We start from the raw sequence: 9,874 nt of genomic DNA, 5'->3' as shown, positions 1-9,874 counted from the left end.
CAACCTTCTAAGAAGACAGTTTCCAGAGTTATAATGTACTCCCATTTGTTTCCTTTTTGTAACAGAAAAGAAAACGGCGGAGAAAAATAATGAGTTTTACGAATTTTCAAATACATGCAAACCCAAATTACAAAAACCTATCAGCTCACAGCAGCCAGTAGGGCCATTAGCATAAATGCTGCAAACAATAAATGCTGAAGCGATTGTGGAGAAATGCGTACCCTCGATTCTAAGGGGGACGTGGTAAGAGCCACTAATGAAAACACAAAGGAGGTGCTTTGAAAGGGGAAACACGGTGCTACCAGTCAATGAATCACACCCACTGCTGGGCCTATCACCTGAGAAAATGAGAATCAAAAAGTCACAGGCTGGCAATCCTGCACTCCAACAATATTTACCATAGCCAAGACTTGGAAGAAATGAAAATGTCCATCAACCGAGGAATGCACAAAGTAGAAGTGGTCCACGTACACAGTGGAAAATTACTCCAATAAAAAATAAAAATTACATTTAAAAATCCAACAAAAGTAAGGAGACATCAGCTTGTGTGGGTTTCTCCAGGCACACTCCACTCTAATTTTTAACCGAGAAACACCACAGGCCGCAAGGGCTTTTCCCTAGTTACCAGGGTGGGGAACATAGAAAGGCTGCTGCCCTCTGGCAGTTACCTGCAAAAGCAGCTTTAAAGCCCGTGCTAATGGTCATTTCATAGGAACAAGTACTGCAGAACTGTAAATGAAACTTGCCCTCAAAATGTCTTGAGGGAGGTAATGGCCAAAATATTTCAAATGGTGACACATACTTTAAGAAAACACTTTGAAGAAATAAGCTCTAATCATAGCTGGAAAAATAAAAAGGACATGTCTAAAAGCTCAATTTCAACGCATTATGAGACACATGCAAATTCAACCACAAAGAGGTATCAGCTCACACCACTCAGAAGAACCATCAGCAAAAACTACAAAGAATAAATGCTGAAGGTGCTGGGAAGAAATGCATACCCTCAACTTTATGTGGGACGTAACCTGGAAAGAGCCACTAAAGAGAACAGAATAGAGGTGCCTTTAAAAGGTAAATATTGAGCTACCATAGGATCCAGCAGACCTATTCCTGGACCTATAAACTAAGAAGACAGAATTGGAAGGACACAGGTATGCAAATCTGCATTGCATAGTATTACAATAGCCAAGATACGGAAGTAACCAAAAAGTCCACCGACAGATGGGCGGACAAAGAAGAACTGCTACCTGTACAGATGGAATATGAGCTAGTGAAAAAATGAAACAATGCCATTTGCAGCACCATAGATGAGTCTAGACGTAATCACGCCACCTGTAGTAAGTGAGAAAGCAAAAGACACATATCCTATCATATCACTTTTAGGAGTTACTTAAAAATCGATACCAATGAAGATATTTCGACAAAGAGAGGCAATCGCAGATTCATTTAAAAACTTATGGTTCACCAAATAGAAAGGGATGAGGATTGGATACATTACCATATTGGGGTTAACAGAGATATACAAACCATGTGAAATATATAACCACCAAAGACGTACGGAAGACCAGGAGAAGACTACTCAACATTCCGTCATAACCTACATGAGAAAAGGATGCGAGGAAGAATAGATACCTGTATATGTGTGAAAGAGCCACATCTTGCACACCTAGAGCAAACAAACCATCGTAATCAAATTTGCTGGGATAAAAAATAAAACGTAAATTACAAATATGAACAAGAAGTAATGAGACATAAACTTAAAGGGCTTTTTCCTGGCATATTCCATTCTAATATACAACCTAGAACACCACTTCCATTAAGGCTCTGTTTCCCTCGTAACCAAATTTGGTAAAGGAGAAATGATGCCACCTTGTGGCCGTTACCTGCAAGAGCAGCTTTAAACTCACAGCTAATGGTCACTTAACATTCACAAAGACTCAGGGCTGTAAAGGACACCTGCCCTAAAATATTGTGCTGAAGTAGGGAGTGGACAATAAAATTCAAAACAGGCAAATGTTTCAAGAAGAGATTATGAAGAGTTAAGTTTTACTCACACTGTTTTTTTAAAAAAAAGGAACATGGATAAAAGCTCAACCTCAGGGAGTGTTAGACGCATGCAATCTAATCTACAAAAAGTTTCAACTTACACCAGTCGACTGACCATCAGCAAAAAGTCTACAAAAAATAAATGCTGAAGGGGTTTTACAGAACTGTGTACCCTCAACCTGCTGGTGAGACGTAAAAGGATAACAGCCAATAATGAGAACAGAAAGGAGCTGTGTTTAAAAGTAAAAATGGAGGTACCATTCAATCCAGCAGGCACACCATTGGACCTCTCACCTGAGAAGACAAGAATCGAGAAGACACAGGCCGCAAAAGCTGCAGTGCAGCCTTATTCACAATAGCCAAGACCGTGAAGCAATCAAAATATCCAACAAGAGGTGAATGGATAAAGAAGAAGTGGTCCAGGTACACAATGGAATATTGGCCATGGAAAACAATGAACCATTGCTCTCTGAGGCACCACAAATGAGTCTTTAGATAATCATGAATCATGAGGTAAGTCGGAAAGCAAAAGACCTATATTCTATGATATCACTTGTAGGCGTTATCTAATAACTGACACAAATGAACATATTTCCACAGAGAAAGACACTCACAGACTTAGAAAACAAACTATGCTCATCTAAAAGGAAAGGTGGGGGGAATGGATAAATTAAGATTAGTGTTACTATATGTATACAAACACATATTATATACATATCTCAAAACTACCGACCATATAGCAAGGGAGGTCTGCAGAACCCTGTGTAACATTTTACATGGGAAGAGGATCTGTACTTGAATAGACATATATAATCTACAAATGAACCAGATTGTGTACACCTAGGACAAACAATATTCTAAGCTTTACTCAAATTTAAAAAAAAAAATTATACCAAGAAGAAATAATGAGACATAAACTTAGGGGCGTTTCTCCATGCACATTCCAACGTAATTTACAACCTAGGAACACGACTTCCAGAAAGGCTCTGCTGCCCTAGTACCCAGATTTGGGAATGGAGAAATGCTGCCTGCTTGAGGCCACTTCCCACAAATCAGCTTTAAACCCATTGCTAAAGGTCACTAAATATTCACCAAACTTGCAGTTCGGTAAATGACACCTGCTCTCTGAAAAAATTCTGGGGTGGAAAATTGACCAAAAAATTCAAAAGAGGGCAACCTTCCAAGAAGACCATATCAAGAGTTATATTGTACTCCCAACTGTTTCCTTTTTTTAACAGAAAAGAAAACGGCGGAGAAAAATGATGAGTTTTAGGAATTTTCAGAGACATGCAAACCCAAATTACAAAAACCTATCAGCTCACAGCAGCCAGAAGGGCCATTAGCATAAATGCTGCAAACAATAAATGCTGAAACGATTGTGGAGAAATGTGTACCCTCGATTCTAAAGGGGACGTGGTAAGTGCCACTAATGAAAACACAAAGAAGGTGCTTTGAAAAGGGAAACACGGTGCTACCAGTCAGTCAATCACAACCACTGCTTGGCCTATCACCTGAGAAAATGAGAATCAAAAAGTCACAGGCTGGCAATCCTGCACTAAAACAATATTTACCATAGCCAACACTTGGAAGCAATGAAAATGTCCATCAACCGAGGAATGCACAAAGTAGAAGTGGTCCACGTACACAGTGGAAAATTACTCCAATAAAAAATAAAACTTACATTTAAAAATCCAACGAAAGTAAGGAGACATCAGCTTGTGTGGGTTTGTCCAGGCACACTCCACGCTAATTTATAACCGAGAAACACCACAGGGTGCAAGGGCTTTTCCCGAGTTACCAGGGTGGGGAACATAGAAAGGCTGCTGCCCTCTGGCAGTTACCTGCAAAAACAGCTTTAAGCCTGTGCTAATGGTCATTTCATAGGAACAAGTACTGCAGAACTGCAAATGAAACCTGCCCTCAAAATGTCTTGAGGGAGGTAATGGCCAATACATTTCAAAATGTGACACATACTTTAAGAGAACACTTTGAAGAACTAAGGGGTAATCACAGCTTGAAAAATAAAAAAGGACATGCCTTCAAGCTCATTTTCAATGGATTATGAGGCACGTGCGAATTCAACCACAAAGAGGTATCAGATCACACTTGTCAGAATAACCACCAGCAAGAAAACTACAAACAATAAATGCTGAAGGTGTTGTAGAGAAATGCATACCCTCAACTTCAAGGGGGACGTAACTTGGAAAGGGCCACGAACTAGAACAGAATGGAGGTGCCTTAAAAAGGTAAACATTGAGCTACCATATGATCCAGCAGGCCCACTCCTCGACCTATAATCTAAGAGGAGAGAATTGGAAAGACAGAGGCAGGAAATCTGCATTGCACAGTATTACAATAGCCAAGATATGGAAGTAACCAAAAAGGCCACCAACAGAAGGATGGACAAAGAAGAACTCCTCCATGTACAGATGGAATATTCGCTACTGAAAAAAATGAAACAATGCCATTTGCAGCACCATAGATGAGTCTAGACGTAATCATGCCACCTGTAGTAAGTGAGAAAGCAAAAGACACATATCCTATCATACCACTTTTAGGAGTTACTTAAAAATTGATACCAATGAAGATATTTCAACAGAGAGAGGCAATCGCAGATTCATTTGAAAACTTATGGTTCACCAAATAGAAAGGGATGAGGATTGGATACATTACCATATTGGGGTTAACAGAGATATACATACCATGTGAAATATATAATCACCAAAGGCGTACGGAAGACCAGGAGAAGAATACTCAACATTCTGTCATAACCTAAATGGGAAAAGGATGCGAGGAAGAATAGATACACATATATGTGTGAAAGAACCACATCTTGCACACCAAGAAGAAACAAACCATTGTAATCAAACTTGCTGGGATAAAAAATAAAAAGTAAATTACAAATATGAACAAGAAGTAATGAGACATAAACTTAAAGGGCTTTTTCCTGGCACATTCCATTTTAATTTACAACCTAGAACACCACTTCCATTAAGGCTCTGTTTCCCTAGTAACCAAATTTGGTAAAGGAGAAATGCTGCCACCTTGTGGCCGTTTCCTGCAAGAGCAGCTTTAAAGTCACAGCTAATGGTCACTTAACATTCACAAGGACTCAGGGCTGTAAGGACACCTGCCCTAAAAAATTGTGCTGAAGTAGGGAATGGACAAAAAATTTCAAAACAGGCAAATGTTTCAAGAAGAGAATATGAAGAGTTACGTTTTACTGACGCTCTTTTAAAAAAAAGGAAAATGGATAAAAGCTCAACCTCAGGGAGTGTTAGACCCATGCAATCTAATCTACAAAAAGTTTTCAACTTACACCAATCGACTGACCATCAGCAAAAAGTCTACGAACAATAAATGCTGAAGGGGTTTTAGAGAACTGTGAACCCTCTACCTGCTGTTGAGACGTAAAAGGGTAACAGCCAATAATGAGAATAGAAAGGAGCTGTGTTTAAAAGTAAAAATGGAGGTACCATTCATTCCAGCAGGCACACCATTGGACCTCTCACCTGAGAAGGCAAGAATCGAGAAGACACAGGCCGCAAAAGCTGCAGTGCAGCCTTATTCACAATAGCCAAGACCGTGAAGCAATCAAAATATCCAACAAGAGGTGAATGGATAAAGAAGAAGTGGTCCATGTACACAATGGAATATTAGCCATGGAAAACAATGAACCATTGCTCTCTGAGGCACCACAAATGACTCTGGAGATAATCATGAAACATGAGGTAAGTCGGAAAGCAAAAGACCTATATTCTATGATATCACTTATAGGCGTTATCTAATAACTGACACAAATGAACATATTTCCACAGAGAAAGACACTCACAGACTTAGAAAACAAACTATGCTCATCTAAAAGGAAAGGTGGGGGGAATGGATAAATTAAGATTAGTGTTACTATATGTATACAAACACATATTATATACATATCTCAAAACGACCGACCATATAGCAAGGGAGGTCTGCGGAACATTCTGTAACATTTTACATGGGAAGAGGATCTGTACTTGAATAGACATATATAATCTACAAATGAACCAGATTGTGTACACCTAGGACAAACAATATTCTAAGCTTTACCACAATTAATAAATTTTTAAAACCAAGAAGAAATAATGAGACATAAACTTATGGGGGTTTCTCCATGCACATTCCAATGTAATTTACAACCTAGGAACACGACTTCCAGAAAGGCTCTGCTGCCCTAGAAACCAGATTTGGGAATGGAGAAATGCTGCCTGCTTGAGGCCACTTCCCACAACAGCAGCTTTAAACCCATTTCTAAAGGTCAATAAATATTCACCAAACTTGCAGTTCGGGAAATGACACCTGCTCTCTAAAAAAACTCTGGGGTGGAAAATCGACCAAAAAATTCAAAAGAGGGCAACCTTCTAAGAAGACAGTTTCCAGAGTTATAATGTACTCCCATTTGTTTCCTTTTTGTAACAGAAAAGAAAACGGCGGAGAAAAATAATGAGTTTTACGAATTTTCAAATACATGCAAACCCAAATTACAAAAACCTATCAGCTCACAGCAGCCAGTAGGGCCATTAGCATAAATGCTGCAAACAATAAATGCTGAAGCGATTGTGGAGAAATGCGTACCCTCGATTCTAAGGGGGACGTGGTAAGAGCCACTAATGAAAACATAAAGGAGGTGCTTTGAAAGGGGAAACACGGTGCTACCAGTCAATGAATCACACCCACTGCTGGGCCTATCACCTGAGAAAATGAGAATCAAAAAGTCACAGGCTGGCAATCCTGCACTCCAACAATATTTACCATAGCCAAGACTTGGAAGAAATGAAAATGTCCATCAACCGAGGAATGCACAAAGTAGAAGTGGTCCACGTACACAGTGGAAAATTACTCCAATAAAAAATAAAAATTACATTTAAAAATCCAACAAAAGTAAGGAGACATCAGCTTGTGTGGGTTTCTCCAGGCACACTCCACTCTAATTTTTAACCGAGAAACACCACAGGCCGCAAGGGCTTTTCCCTAGTTACCAGGGTGGGGAACATAGAAAGGCTGCTGCCCTCTGGCAGTTACCTGCAAAAGCAGCTTTAAAGCCCGTGCTAATGGTCATTTCATAGGAACAAGTACTGCAGAACTGTAAATGAAACTTGCCCTCAAAATGTCTTGAGGGAGGTAATGGCCAAAATATTTCAAATGGTGACACATACTTTAAGAAAACACTTTGAAGAAATAAGCTCTAATCATAGCTGGAAAAATAAAAAGGACATGTCTAAAAGCTCAATTTCAACGCATTATGAGACACATGCAAATTCAACCACAAAGAGGTATCAGCTCACACCACTCAGAAGAACCATCAGCAAAAACTACAAAGAATAAATGCTGAAGGTGCTGGGAAGAAATGCATACCCTCAACTTTATGTGGGACGTAACCTGGAAAGAGCCACTAAAGAGAACAGAATAGAGGTGCCTTTAAAAGGTAAATATTGAGCTACCATAGGATCCAGCAGACCTATTCCTGGACCTATAAACTAAGAAGACAGAATTGGAAGGACACAGGTATGCAAATCTGCATTGCATAGTATTACAATAGCCAAGATACGGAAGTAACCAAAAAGTCCACCGACAGATGGGCGGACAAAGAAGAACTGCTACCTGTACAGATGGAATATGAGCTAGTGAAAAAATGAAACAATGCCATTTGCAGCACCATAGATGAGTCTAGACGTAATCACGCCACCTGTAGTAAGTGAGAAAGCAAAAGACACATATCCTATCATATCACTTTTAGGAGTTACTTAAAAATCGATACCAATGAAGATATTTCGACAAAGAGAGGCAATCGCAGATTCATTTAAAAACTTATGGTTCACCAAATAGAAAGGGATGAGGATTGGATACATTACCATATTGGGGTTAACAGAGATATACAAACCATGTGAAATATATAACCACCAAAGACGTACGGAAGACCAGGAGAAGACTACTCAACATTCCGTCATAACCTACATGAGAAAAGGATGCGAGGAAGAATAGATACCTGTATATGTGTGAAAGAGCCACATCTTGCACACCTAGAGCAAACAAACCATCGTAATCAAATTTGCTGGGATAAAAAATAAAACGTAAATTACAAATATGAACAAGAAGTAATGAGACATAAACTTAAAGGGCTTTTTCCTGGCATATTCCATTCTAATATACAACCTAGAACACCACTTCCATTAAGGCTCTGTTTCCCTCGTAACCAAATTTGGTAAAGGAGAAATGATGCCACCTTGTGGCCGTTACCTGCAAGAGCAGCTTTAAACTCACAGCTAATGGTCACTTAACATTCACAAAGACTCAGGGCTGTAAAGGACACCTGCCCTAAAATATTGTGCTGAAGTAGGGAGTGGACAATAAAATTCAAAACAGGCAAATGTTTCAAGAAGAGATTATGAAGAGTTAAGTTTTACTCACACTGTTTTTTTAAAAAAAAGGAACATGGATAAAAGCTCAACCTCAGGGAGTGTTAGACGCATGCAATCTAATCTACAAAAAGTTTCAACTTACACCAGTCGACTGACCATCAGCAAAAAGTCTACAAAAAATAAATGCTGAAGGGGTTTTACAGAACTGTGTACCCTCAACCTGCTGGTGAGACGTAAAAGGATAACAGCCAATAATGAGAACAGAAAGGAGCTGTGTTTAAAAGTAAAAATGGAGGTACCATTCAATCCAGCAGGCACACCATTGGACCTCTCACCTGAGAAGACAAGAATCGAGAAGACACAGGCCGCAAAAGCTGCAGTGCAGCCTTATTCACAATAGCCAAGACCGTGAAGCAATCAAAATATCCAACAAGAGGTGAATGGATAAAGAAGAAGTGGTCCAGGTACACAATGGAATATTGGCCATGGAAAACAATGAACCATTGCTCTCTGAGGCACCACAAATGAGTCTTTAGATAATCATGAATCATGAGGTAAGTCGGAAAGCAAAAGACCTATATTCTATGATATCACTTGTAGGCGTTATCTAATAACTGACACAAATGAACATATTTCCACAGAGATACACACTCACAGACTTAGAAAACAAACTATGCTCATCTAAAAGGAAAGGTGGGGGGAATGGATAAATTAAGATTAGTGTTACTATATGTATACAAACACATATTATATACATATCTCAAAACTACCGACCATATAGCAAGGGAGGTCTGCAGAACCCTGTGTAACATTTTACATGGGAAGAGGATCTGTACTTGAATAGACATATATAATCTACAAATGAACCAGATTGTGTACACCTAGGACAAACAATATTCTAAGCTTTACTCAAATTTAAAAAAAAAAATTATACCAAGAAGAAATAATGAGACATAAACTTAGGGGCGTTTCTCCATGCACATTCCAACGTAATTTACAACCTAGGAACACGACTTCCAGAAAGGCTCTGCTGCCCTAGTACCCAGATTTGGGAATGGAGAAATGCTGCCTGCTTGAGGCCACTTCCCACAAATCAGCTTTAAACCCATTGCTAAAGGTCACTAAATATTCACCAAACTTGCAGTTCGGTAAATGACACCTGCTCTCTGAAAAAATTCTGGGGTGGAAAATTGACCAAAAAATTCAAAAGAGGGCAACCTTCCAAGAAGACCATATCAAGAGTTATATTGTACTCCCAACTGTTTCCTTTTTTTAACAGAAAAGAAAACGGCGGAGAAAAATGATGAGTTTTAGGAATTTTCAGAGACATGCAAACCCAAATTACAAAAACCTATCAGCTCACAGCAGCCAGAAGGGCCATTAGCATAAATGCTGCAAACAATAAATGCTGAAACGATTGTGGAGAAATGTGT

Source organism: Eschrichtius robustus, chromosome 7, assembly GCF_028021215.1.
Source record: "Eschrichtius robustus isolate mEscRob2 chromosome 7, mEscRob2.pri, whole genome shotgun sequence".
Taxonomy (NCBI): Eukaryota; Metazoa; Chordata; class Mammalia; order Artiodactyla; family Eschrichtiidae; genus Eschrichtius; species Eschrichtius robustus.
The sequence above is the reverse complement of the archived record's forward strand: the minus strand, read 5'-3'. Positions refer to the sequence as shown.